The sequence below is a fragment of the Sceloporus undulatus genome, chromosome 4 (genome assembly GCF_019175285.1).
Source record: "Sceloporus undulatus isolate JIND9_A2432 ecotype Alabama chromosome 4, SceUnd_v1.1, whole genome shotgun sequence".
Classification (NCBI taxonomy): Eukaryota; Metazoa; Chordata; class Lepidosauria; order Squamata; family Phrynosomatidae; genus Sceloporus; species Sceloporus undulatus.
The window spans coordinates 138,329,865-138,340,542 of record NC_056525.1 but is presented as its reverse complement, the minus strand read 5'-3'; positions in this window follow the sequence as shown (position 1 = coordinate 138,340,542).

Here is a 10,678-nt window from a genome sequence, read left to right as displayed (position 1 = left end):
CCACCACAATATGAAGCAAACAGCTATCATTCTGGCTTTCTACTTGGGTGTTTTTCTCCTCTTCCATGACAGACTATACTGAGAGAGACCATCATCAGCAACTAGATTCTGATTGTATCCTCTCACTATATGTAAGTATATAAATGTGTGTGCGCATGAGATATGTGTGTGTGTGTGTGTGTGTGAGAGAGAGAGAGAGAGAGAGAGAGAGAGAGAGAGAGACTGAGTACGTATGCTTGTGGTGAATTGATTGAAAGAGAAGAAAAATATTTTTTAATTGTATCACCAGGCAACCAGAGAGAATCCTTTCCCCCCACCCTGTGCTTGTCCTTGTAATTTAGGACTGCACCAGTTGGACACAGTGCTTCTCCTGGAAAGCCAGGTTACTATGGTGTCCAGGAGCATCTTTGCCCTGCGTCAGCTTACGGAAAGCAGATCTGGCTACAGGCCTTAGTTACGGTTTGATTAGACTACTGTAATGCTCTCTACATGGGGCTGCCCTTGAGAAGTCTACAAAAGCTGCAGACAGAGCAAAATTAAGCAGCCAGCATCAGGTCTGCATTTAGAGACCACATAACACTGGCCCTGCAAGAACTACACCCCATTTCCTTCCAAGCTCAATTCAAAGTGCTGGTGCTGACCCATCTCTAAATGACTTGGGGCCAAGATATTTGAAAGACTGCTTCCTCCCGTATGAACCTGCCAGCAATTTGCGATTTTCAGAGGAGGCCCTGTTGCTAGTCCCAACATCTCATAAAGTTAAATCTGTAGGTACACGTCACAGGGCTTTTTCTGTAGCAGCGCCTCAACTGTGGAACTCCTCATCCAAGGTTAGGTTGCCCCATCAGGATCCAGCCAAAGTGCTGTTCTGCGTGCCATTAAATGTTTGAAATTGCTGTTTTAACTGTTTCAAAACTGGATTCTAGGATTTTCTTAAAGACTGTTTTGAATTATTAAAGAGTATTTTAATGTGTTTAAAATATTTTTATCTGTGCATGGTTTTAATTGGTTTTTATTTGTTCATTGCCTCAGGAGCCTTTGTGGGTTGGGAGATGATACAAAAATACTTTAAATAACAATAGATGTTCCTGGCTTGTTGGAGTTGTTACTTAGGCTTGAATTGACTTACAAGATTTTTCTTGTCTGTTGTTCTTGCCAACTCCACAATTTACAGTGCTTATGAGATCTCAACTTTCCAAGCCTCATTGACCCAGAAGGGCATTCTCCTGGCTGGCTCCTGGTGTTGCATAGTGTGGAGTTCACTTGCCAACTTGATTAGTTGTCTTACTCTTAGCAACCAGCCCAAAAGGGCAGCCATTCTATAACTTCAGAGGCTGTGTTTGTAAGTGGAGGAGAGAGGTGGCTCCCAGAGCAACACAGAACTATGTGGGAGCTTGTAATCCTTGTTAATCATGGTAAGAGCCTCTTTGGGTTTTTCCCCATTGAAAACATTTGTTTGGATTACTTATGTCCTTTGACTATTTGGGAGAGAGAAGATGCTGCATGGTGCAGATGGCTCTACTCTACCAGGTCCAATAGACAAAGACCACCACTGTGCTGCTATTTTTTTCCTTCTGGGAAGAAAAAAAAGATTGCAGCAGTGGCGGAACAGCATAGGAAGGCTACACATGGAAGGTATTATTGCCTTCGCAGAGAGAGGGAGAGACAGACACATCATTAAAATTCTGTATCTGAAGTAGAGCAATTGCAAGATAAAAATATGTCTGGAAGTGTTTTTAAAAATATCTATTTTCACTCACAAGAGGAGATTATGAAACAGAATCCTGCAAGTTAACCAGCATCACTTATTTATGCGGGAGCATCTTAAAAGCATGCTTAACTTTATTAGTAATAAATGGTTTTTATCTTTTGCTGGATAATACCCATTCTTCTGTGTGTTTGTGATTCTAAGGTTGCATTCATATGGATCCTTGCTGTTCAGTAAAACAGAAGTCAGCGTTACTTAACTTCTGAAAAAAATATGGATCACGCACTATATTGTATTTAAGAAAGCATTCCCTAGCCTGGTGTTAATTTCTATTAGCATATTCTGATGGCTTATTACAGCTATCATTAAAGCAGGAACTTCTCTATTATTCTCCATTCCTATCTCTCATGAAATATTTCACAGTACATTCTTTCTACCATGATGGCACTTACTTTTTACTGGAGAGACTTCAGCATCTTGGCCATCTGCCTCTAGGTTTTAGTACAAAAAAAGAGTAGAAATGATTACATTTTTAAAAATATGTAACTATGAAGGGAGAGCCAATGTGGTGCAGTGGTTTGAGTGCTGGATTAGAACTCCGGGCTAATGATGGTCTGAACTCCTGCTTAGATATGAAAATTCACTGAGTGACCTTGGAGAAGGCAATGGCAAATTTCCCCATCCCCATAAACCAATCTTCCCAAGAAAACCCCATGATAGGTTCACCGCTGATTTGCCATTAAGTTGGAACAATTTGAAGGCACACAGCAACAGCAACCATGGGGAAGAGAAACATCTGGAGTTGTTTGCCCACTTTAGTTCTGTTTCTTACTGTCCACTGTTCTATACAATTTTAACTCCCTTCCTTCCTCTTTTCCCGTTCTCCAATGTGTACTAGCTGCCTGTTAGACAGGCTAGGAGGAAGCAGGAATTTAAAGCATAACAAGAAAAGATGTGTAGCAAAGTTAGTGGACTGAACATTCCTGATTCCTTGCTAAAGTAAGTTTCTTGCAGCAAAAAGAGATGGAGAATAATCAGGTGGTGGTTCTGAGCTGTGGTAAGGATATCACTTGTTTTTATCAGTGCATGATAGGGAAAGGGTGGGTACAAGCTGAGCAAAGCACATGGGATTGTTATAAATAGGCACTGGCTCAGAGCCATAATGTTTCTGGAGGAGGAAGTGTTTCCTTTTAAAAAGACATTTTGAAAGACATCTAGGTTTTCTACTTTCCAAGCTCACCTTTTCACATGTACAGTTCAAGAATTTTAAACATGTTAATCCATCTTACCTCTGTATTAGACTGTATTGAGTATTAGACTGCAACACTGGAGACCAGGATTTAATTCCCAGCTCAACCATGAAACCCACTGGGTGACCTTGGGCAAGTCACATGCTCTCAGCTTCAAGGGAAGTCAAACCTCCCACGAACAATTCTTGCCAAGAAAACCCCATGACAGTTTTGCCTTAGGGTTGCTGAAGGCACACAAACACACACAGGTATTTCTTATGAAGTACATCTTATGATATAAACCCTACTTCATTTTCACCACTGGGAAAGAGGTGCCTGGAAGTGCCCATTTCTATCCATGCCCCATGTGTTAGAGGATATTTGGAATGTGGAAGACAGAAAGGGAAAGACACAGATCCTGCAGCTTTAGTAGGAACTTAGGTGCACAACTTATTCTTGTGTAGAATAAAACACCCATTTAGCCACCATCTACCCAGCCAAGCCTGTTTTCATTAAAACAAACAAACCAACAAATCACATATGCATTTCAGATATTCTGAGTATTAATGTGTAGGCAAATGTGAAAAGGACAGGTTGCTTACCTGTAACAGTATTTCTTCGAGTGGTCATCTGCGAATACATACAAATGGGTTTCACTGCGCCTGCGCAGTGCTGTTCGGAAACTTCTAGAATCACTGGGCAAAGTTTACTTTGCAACATATAGAAACTTTTTGGCGGTAACTCCGCCCACCCGTTATAAGGCCCCTGCCTTCCCGCTCTTTCCCCAGTTCCGCATTTTTTTCCGCCAAGTAGGCGATAGAAGAGCCACTAAGAGCAGGACACTGAGGGGATGGACGGGTGGGATTTGTATGTATTCGCAGATGACCACTCGAAGAAATACTGTTACAGGTAAGCAACCTGTCCTTCTTCTTCGTGGTCTCTGCGAATCATACAAATGGGTTTAGACTGACAAGCTTAGGTTTGCAGCGGAGGGAGTGTCCTGAAACCAAAAATATGGTAAACCAAAGGTATATTTATTGCGACAATAAACACCTTGAACCATAAAAAGAGTCAGTCTTTGTTCATGCACATATCCACATAGCAATCACATTGCTAGACCTGAGAAGGGAACAAGAGGTCGTGCAAGACCAGTCCCGTATAATTTGTGCAAACCAACATTCAACGGAATGTAAACAGAGTCAACTGTACATAAGTGCCAAACACAAACCATCAGTAGTGCAATCAATGCAACCCTGAAACCAACACAGCTCTCCCGAAAGCTGCGTCTCGGATGGCTCTGGTGTCCAACCTGTAGTGCTTAATAAAAGTTAGAGGTTGAGACCAGACCGCAGCCTTGCAGACATCCTCCAAGGGGATCCCCGACAGAAAACCAGATGATGCTGCAATTGCCCTTGTGGAATGGGACTGAACCCTGCCAGGGAGAGGTTTGCCCAACAGTTCATAGCAGAGGTGGATGGTACCGGCCACCCACTTGGAGAACCTCTGTGCAGATACTGGCAACCCTTTCTTCGGCTCCGAGTAGCACTGGAAAAGTCTTTCGGAGCGGCTAGAGGCAGCAGTTCTGTCCAAATAAAAGGCGAGAGCTCTCCTGACACAATGTCCTGACACATGTGGAAGGCAGACACCACCTTAGGCAAAAAAGTAATGTCTGTCCGGAGGACTACCTTGTCCCTGTGAAACCTCAAGAAGGGTTGGTCCCTCTGCAAGGCACAGAGTTCGCCCGCACAGCGGGCAGAGGTAATGGCCACAAGAAAAGCGGTTTTCCAAGTCAGTAGTCTCAAGTCCGCTGTGGCCATCGGTTCAAAAGGCTTGGTCTGGAGGGCGGAAAGTACCGCCTCCAAACTCCAAGCCGGAGTCGGTACCGACACAGGAGGGTAAAGGTTGGCACATCCCCTGAGGAATCCCTTCACCAAGGGATCCTTGAAGAAAGACACCCTCCCCCCCGAACTGAAACTTAGAACAGATGGCAGACAAATAGCACTTGATGGAGGTAAGGGACAGACCTTCATCCAAAAGTGCCATTAAAAATTCCAGCACCACCGGGGTGGACACCTGAGCGGGAGACAAGCCCTTTCGGTCAAGGAAGAGGCCAAATCTTCTCCATTTTAGGGCGTAGGAACGCTGGGTAGAAGGTTTCCTTGCAGCCAGGATCACCGTCCTCACTGCTTCGGGCAGGGCGGTTAGGGCCTCATCCTCCAAGCCACCAGTGGTAGGCTCTCGATGTCCGGATGGAGGATCTGTCCGTCCTGAATCGAGAGCAGGTCCGGGCGAGGCTTGAGGCGGAGGAAGCACCTCCTGGAGAGATGCAGGAGGGATGCGAACCAAGGTTGTCTCGGCCACCATGGCATGATCAGGATCGCGTCCGTATGGTCCACCGTCATCTTGGACACCACTCTGATGATGAGAGGAAAGGGGGGAAAGGCATAAAGGAGCTCCCCCGACCACAGGAAGGCGAGGGCGTCTCCGAGAGATCCGTCCATTGGCCTCCTGGAGCAGAACTGGGGACAGTGGCTGTTCCATTCGGTCGTGAAGAGGTCAATTCGAGGGGTTCCCCACCTGTCGAACAAGTCGCTGACCGTCTCCGGATGGAGCCTCCACTCGTGGCACACCGAGGGTGATCTGCTCAGGCGATCCGCCAACTCGTTGTCTTCTCCCGGCAGGTGGATCGCCTGAAGGAGAACATGTCTGTGGATGCACCAGTCCCAGATGCGCAGGGTGATCTTGAGAAGAGTCCTTGACCTGGTGCCACCTTGCTTGTTGATGTAATACATCACAGTGGTGTTGTCCGTCCTCAGGAGTACCACTTTGCCTGTCACAGCGGCCTCGAAAGCTCTCAGAGCCTTTTCGACGGCGAGCATCTCTAGGGCATTGATGTGGAGGAGTCTGTCTGAGCCCGACCATTTGTCCTTGACAACTAGGTCGAGGAGGTGAGCGCCCCAGCCTTCTAGAGAAGCGTCGGTTGTCAAAGTCACTTGAGGTTGAGGTTGATGGAAGGGCATCCCTGAACACACGTTGCGGTCGTCCAACCACCAACTCAGGGAGGCGGCCACCGGTCTCGGTACCGTAAGCCACCTTGACGGGGAGTCTTCCATCGGAGAGAAGACCGAAAGGAACCAAGCCTGCAGCAGACGGAGGCGAAGTCTTGACCACGGTGTCACGAAGGTTGTTGACGCCATGTGTCCCAGAGCTATCTGAACATCCTTGGCACTCACCCTTCTGTGGGAGATGCAGGGTCTCAGTGATGCTACCAGCACCTGAAAACGGTCCACGGGGAGAAAGGCGGAGCATTTTTCGGAGTTGAGGATGGCTCCGATGAATTTGACCTGTCTGGACGGCGTGAAGTGTGACTTTTCCCGGTTGATCACCAGCCCGAGAGAGTCCAACAGCTGCACGGCGAACGAAATTGCCTCTTGGAGGTCTTGTTGGGAGTCTGCGACAAACAGCCAGTCGTCCAGATAAGGGAAGACTCTGTAGCCTCTCTGATGGAGGTATGCTACCACCGGCGCCATGCACTTTGTGAAGACCCGAGGGGCTTTGGCAAGGCCGAAAGGGAGCACGTTGTAGTGGTATGCATTGGAGCCGACGGCGAAGGCGAGGAATCTCCGGTGGGACTCCCGAATCCCGATGTGGAAGTAGGCGTCCTTCAAATCGACTGTCGCGAACCACAGGCCCTGGTAAAGAAGAGGCAGAATAGAAGCCAGGGTTACCATTTGGAACCGGCGATATTCGAGGAAGAGGTTCAAGTCTCTCAAGTCCAAGATGGGTCTGATGCCCCCGTCGGCCTTCGGTACCGTGAAGTACCTGGAGAAAAAGGCCCTGTGGTAGGATTCAGGGGATAGCGGAGAAATAGCCCCCTTGTCAAGTAAGGTGCGCACTTCGTCGAGAAGGGTGTCCGAGGGGGGGTGGTGGAAATGAAAGCTCCGGTGGGCGGGAGCTCTTCGAACTCAAGGGTATAGCCCCTACAGACGATGTTTAGTACCCAAGAGTCGGAGGAAATGGAGGCCCATACGTTGGCAAAGGGCTTAAGAATGTCTAAAAAACACCTGGGGGAGGCGAAGTGCGCAGGAAGGTTTCATGCCCTCTTTTTGGATTGGTCAGGGTCTTGCCGGCGATTCCTGCGGTACCGGGAAGACTGATTTCGGCGTCCAGAGGATGAAGAGGACTGGGACGGGTACCTGTGACGCTGAGGGCCCTGCTGGTGAAATTGACGGTCCTGGTAGGAGGACCTATTGAATTGGCCCTGCTGCTGTTGCCAAGGACGGAACCGCCTGCGGAAGGGAGCTGGAGCAGGGGCAGACATACCATGTTTTCTCGCCGCCACCTTCATCCTGAATTTTCGATTCAGTTTGTCGTCGGTCTCGGCGTGGAACAGGCCCGAGTCATCTATAGGCATGTCTTCAATGGTAGCTCTGACACTGGAGTTGAGGTCCGAGCCCCGCGGCCAGGCGTGCCTCCTTAGGGCGATGGAAGCTGCCATGGCTCTGCCAGAGCACTCCACGACGTTTCTGGAAGCCGTGATGAGCCAGGCGCCAATGGAATGGGCCTCATCCCTTATCTCGGTGAGTGTCCGCTGGACTCCATCCGGAACGTCCGGCACAATTGGGGAAATGCCCTCCATCAGGGTTTGGATATAGGCACCCATACATGCAGTGTAATTGGTCGCCTTCACTGTAGCCTTTCTGGCTAAGGCATCAATCTTTTTGGCCTCCTTGTCCAATGGCACCGCCGCCTGACGCTGAGTTGAGGTCTGCTGGGCGCCTTCAACAATTGCCGAATTCTGGCGAGGGTGAGAGGTGAGCCATGGTGAGGCCGGGGCCGAAACCCTATAGAGGGACTCAATCTTGCGCGGCGGGCCGAGGAGTGAAGAAGGGCAGTCCCAGGAGCGTTTGACTAGAGTCTCTAGGGACGGCAGGAATGGAACCGATGGTGTTGAATGGACCCGGCCGCGAACCCTGCGCTCGACGGGGTCCTTGGCCTCTTCCTCGGAGTATGAAAGTTCAATGTCCAGAGCCCTGGACATCTTGATAACGTGCTCAACAAACGACCTCACATCATCCGTAGGGGAGGCTGCTTCTGGATGGTGAAGGAACTGAGGAGAATCCTGAGCCAAGTCCTCCACACCTGAAGAGTCCTCGGAGCCGACGGGCTCAGGTTCGGAGTCCGAAGCAATCAGGTCAACGGTAGCAGTAGGCCTGGGGCGTTCCGTAGGCCGGTCTGTAGGCAGCAATGCAGATGCAGTCGACGGACCTGGTCGGTCGGTGTGGTCCTCGTGACGGTGTCTCTCTTGACCACGAGGCTGGTCACGGTCATGGGGACGGTCCCGAGCCTGGACGGGCTTGGCCAGAGCCACTTCCCTAGGGACTGGTAGAAAAAATTGATCAGTCTCTGAGTCGTAAAAGTATTGAGGATCGTCAAGGGCCCGAGCCGGAGATCGCGAAACCGGTGAAGCTGGCGAAGGGGATCTCGGCGGGAGGTTAGCGTGGTCCTCATCGTCTGAGAGGAGAAAGGGAAGCGTTGTCGAAGCCGACTGTGCTGGGGCCGGCAAAGCTTGGACGATGGCATCCCTGTCGCGGGCCCCCACAGGGGAATGGTTACGGTCCCTCACAGGTGGATGGTCCTCCACCAATGGTGTAGCCAGAGGATCTGTTGGCACCGGAGAGTCAGGGCGAGGGCGATCTCGACGGGACTTTCGGGAACCAGCAGCCTCATTTGAGCGCTTCTTGGAGGGAGACCCCGAATGGGAGCTTGGATGGGCGCATCCGGAGGAAAGAAGAGGATCGGTGACTCCGAAACAGCAGCCGTGCGCCCAGCCCGGTCCTTGCTTCGGGCGGCGGAGTCCCTCGAGCCCGAGGGCTCCGGTTCGGAGGTGGTGCTCCTCGGTGCGGGGTCATCCAACCTGGTCGGCTTTGAATGGTCCGACGATCCGGACTTGGTCTTGGCCCTCTTAGAGCTGGACGATGTCGAGGAAGCCTTTTTATGGGCTCCTTGGTCAAGGGCCGCCCGGGACGCCCCCGATGCCTCGGAAGGGACTCCCTCATCGTGAGCGGAAGCGGCATCCGAACCCAATGACCCCGGTACACGAGGGTGCTTAGTGGGTTTAGAAGTGGCACTGGGCTTAATGGAGCCGCGGGCCAGCGGACGAGTGGTGTCCGAAACCTCCAGGTCCTGCGCCAGCGAAGTAGAAGGAGGTGCACTGGAAGGGCCGCTACGGACCTGGGCAGAGGAGGTCGAAGCAGGGGCCGAAGGGGCCGAAGCAGGTCGGGAATCCCCCTCCCGAATCTTGCCTTGGGCTATAGCGGACGTCAGCCGCGACTCCCGATTCTTACGGGCTTGGGAGGACATCGACTTACAGAGGCTGCAGACCCTGGGGTCGTGGTCCCGGCCAAGGCAGAAGAGGCAAGAAGAGTGGGGGTCCTGAACAGGAACTTTGCCTCCACAAATGTCACACTTCTTAAAGGGAGGAGACATCCCTGAAGCCGAGAAGCAAAACGAGGTCCAAAAACACAGTCCGAGGTCCGATCACACGAGGGAAGTAGAGAAGCCGAAGTCCAAAAACAGTCCGAGTCAAAAATACCAGTGATTTCCAAAACGAGCTAACAAGAGCGAAGTTCCAAACAGCAACCAACACGGCGGAAAAAAGGAACTGGGGAAAAGAGCGGGAAGGCAGGGGCCTTATAACGGGTGGGCGGAGTTACCGCCAAAAAGTTTCTATATGTTGCAAAGTAAACTTTGCCCAATGATTCTAGAAGTTTCCGAACAGCACTGCGCAGGCGCACTAAAACCCATTTGTATGATTCACAGAGACCACGAAGAAGAACTTGTCTTCAGGGTCAACTGATATATTTTTACTACTGTAGCCAAGTTAATATAGATCGGATATAACAGGCATCACCTGAAGATGCAGTCCTAAAAGCAGTATGTTTTAATGCAATAATTTGCCAGTTAAATAAATGATAAAATCATGTGATCACTGTCTTTGTCAACCTTCTGTACCTGAACTCACAACCAATTCAGCTGAGCGATACAGTTGTTCTCCAAGTGCCTAAATATGGATTGGTCTTTCTTCCCTCTCGCACACATGCATACACATATACACACATAGACTATAGGTAAGTATTACAATGTATTGTGTGCAAAACTACTGCTTTATCATTTACAAAATGAAATACAACACAAACACATGTCAGTGTGGCAGATATGTGGCAAATCAACATAAATCCTACAAATTGTTACATATATAACACACTGGGAGAGCCAGACACCAATATTCTTTTTGTAATTCCAGAATATTAAAAAACAGCAATTAAGAACTCAGCAAAAGCAATCACACTGTTTGAAAGACATCCTAACTATTCAGAATGGCAAAATCACTGAAAATTCTGAATATGGACAAGTTATATCAATAAGCAACTTACCATCAACCAAAAATTTCAAGACTACATTACACAAGTATCTGGATTTGATGGGTGTTGTCAGGGACGTAGCCAAGGGGGGGTTCTTGGGGTCTGGACCCCCCCTTCCATTAGAAAAATGAATGGTGTGCTGCTGCGCCGCTGCACCCAAGCCCCATTATAATGGTGGCACTTAGTCTGGACCCCCCCCTTCCTCCCGGCGGCGCCCCCACAAATAAAGGGCCTTAAGATGTCCAAAAAGAAAGGGGATGAAGGAGAGACGAAGCGCGCTGCGTCCCTTCAGGCTCTCTTCTTCCCCTGGTCGGTGT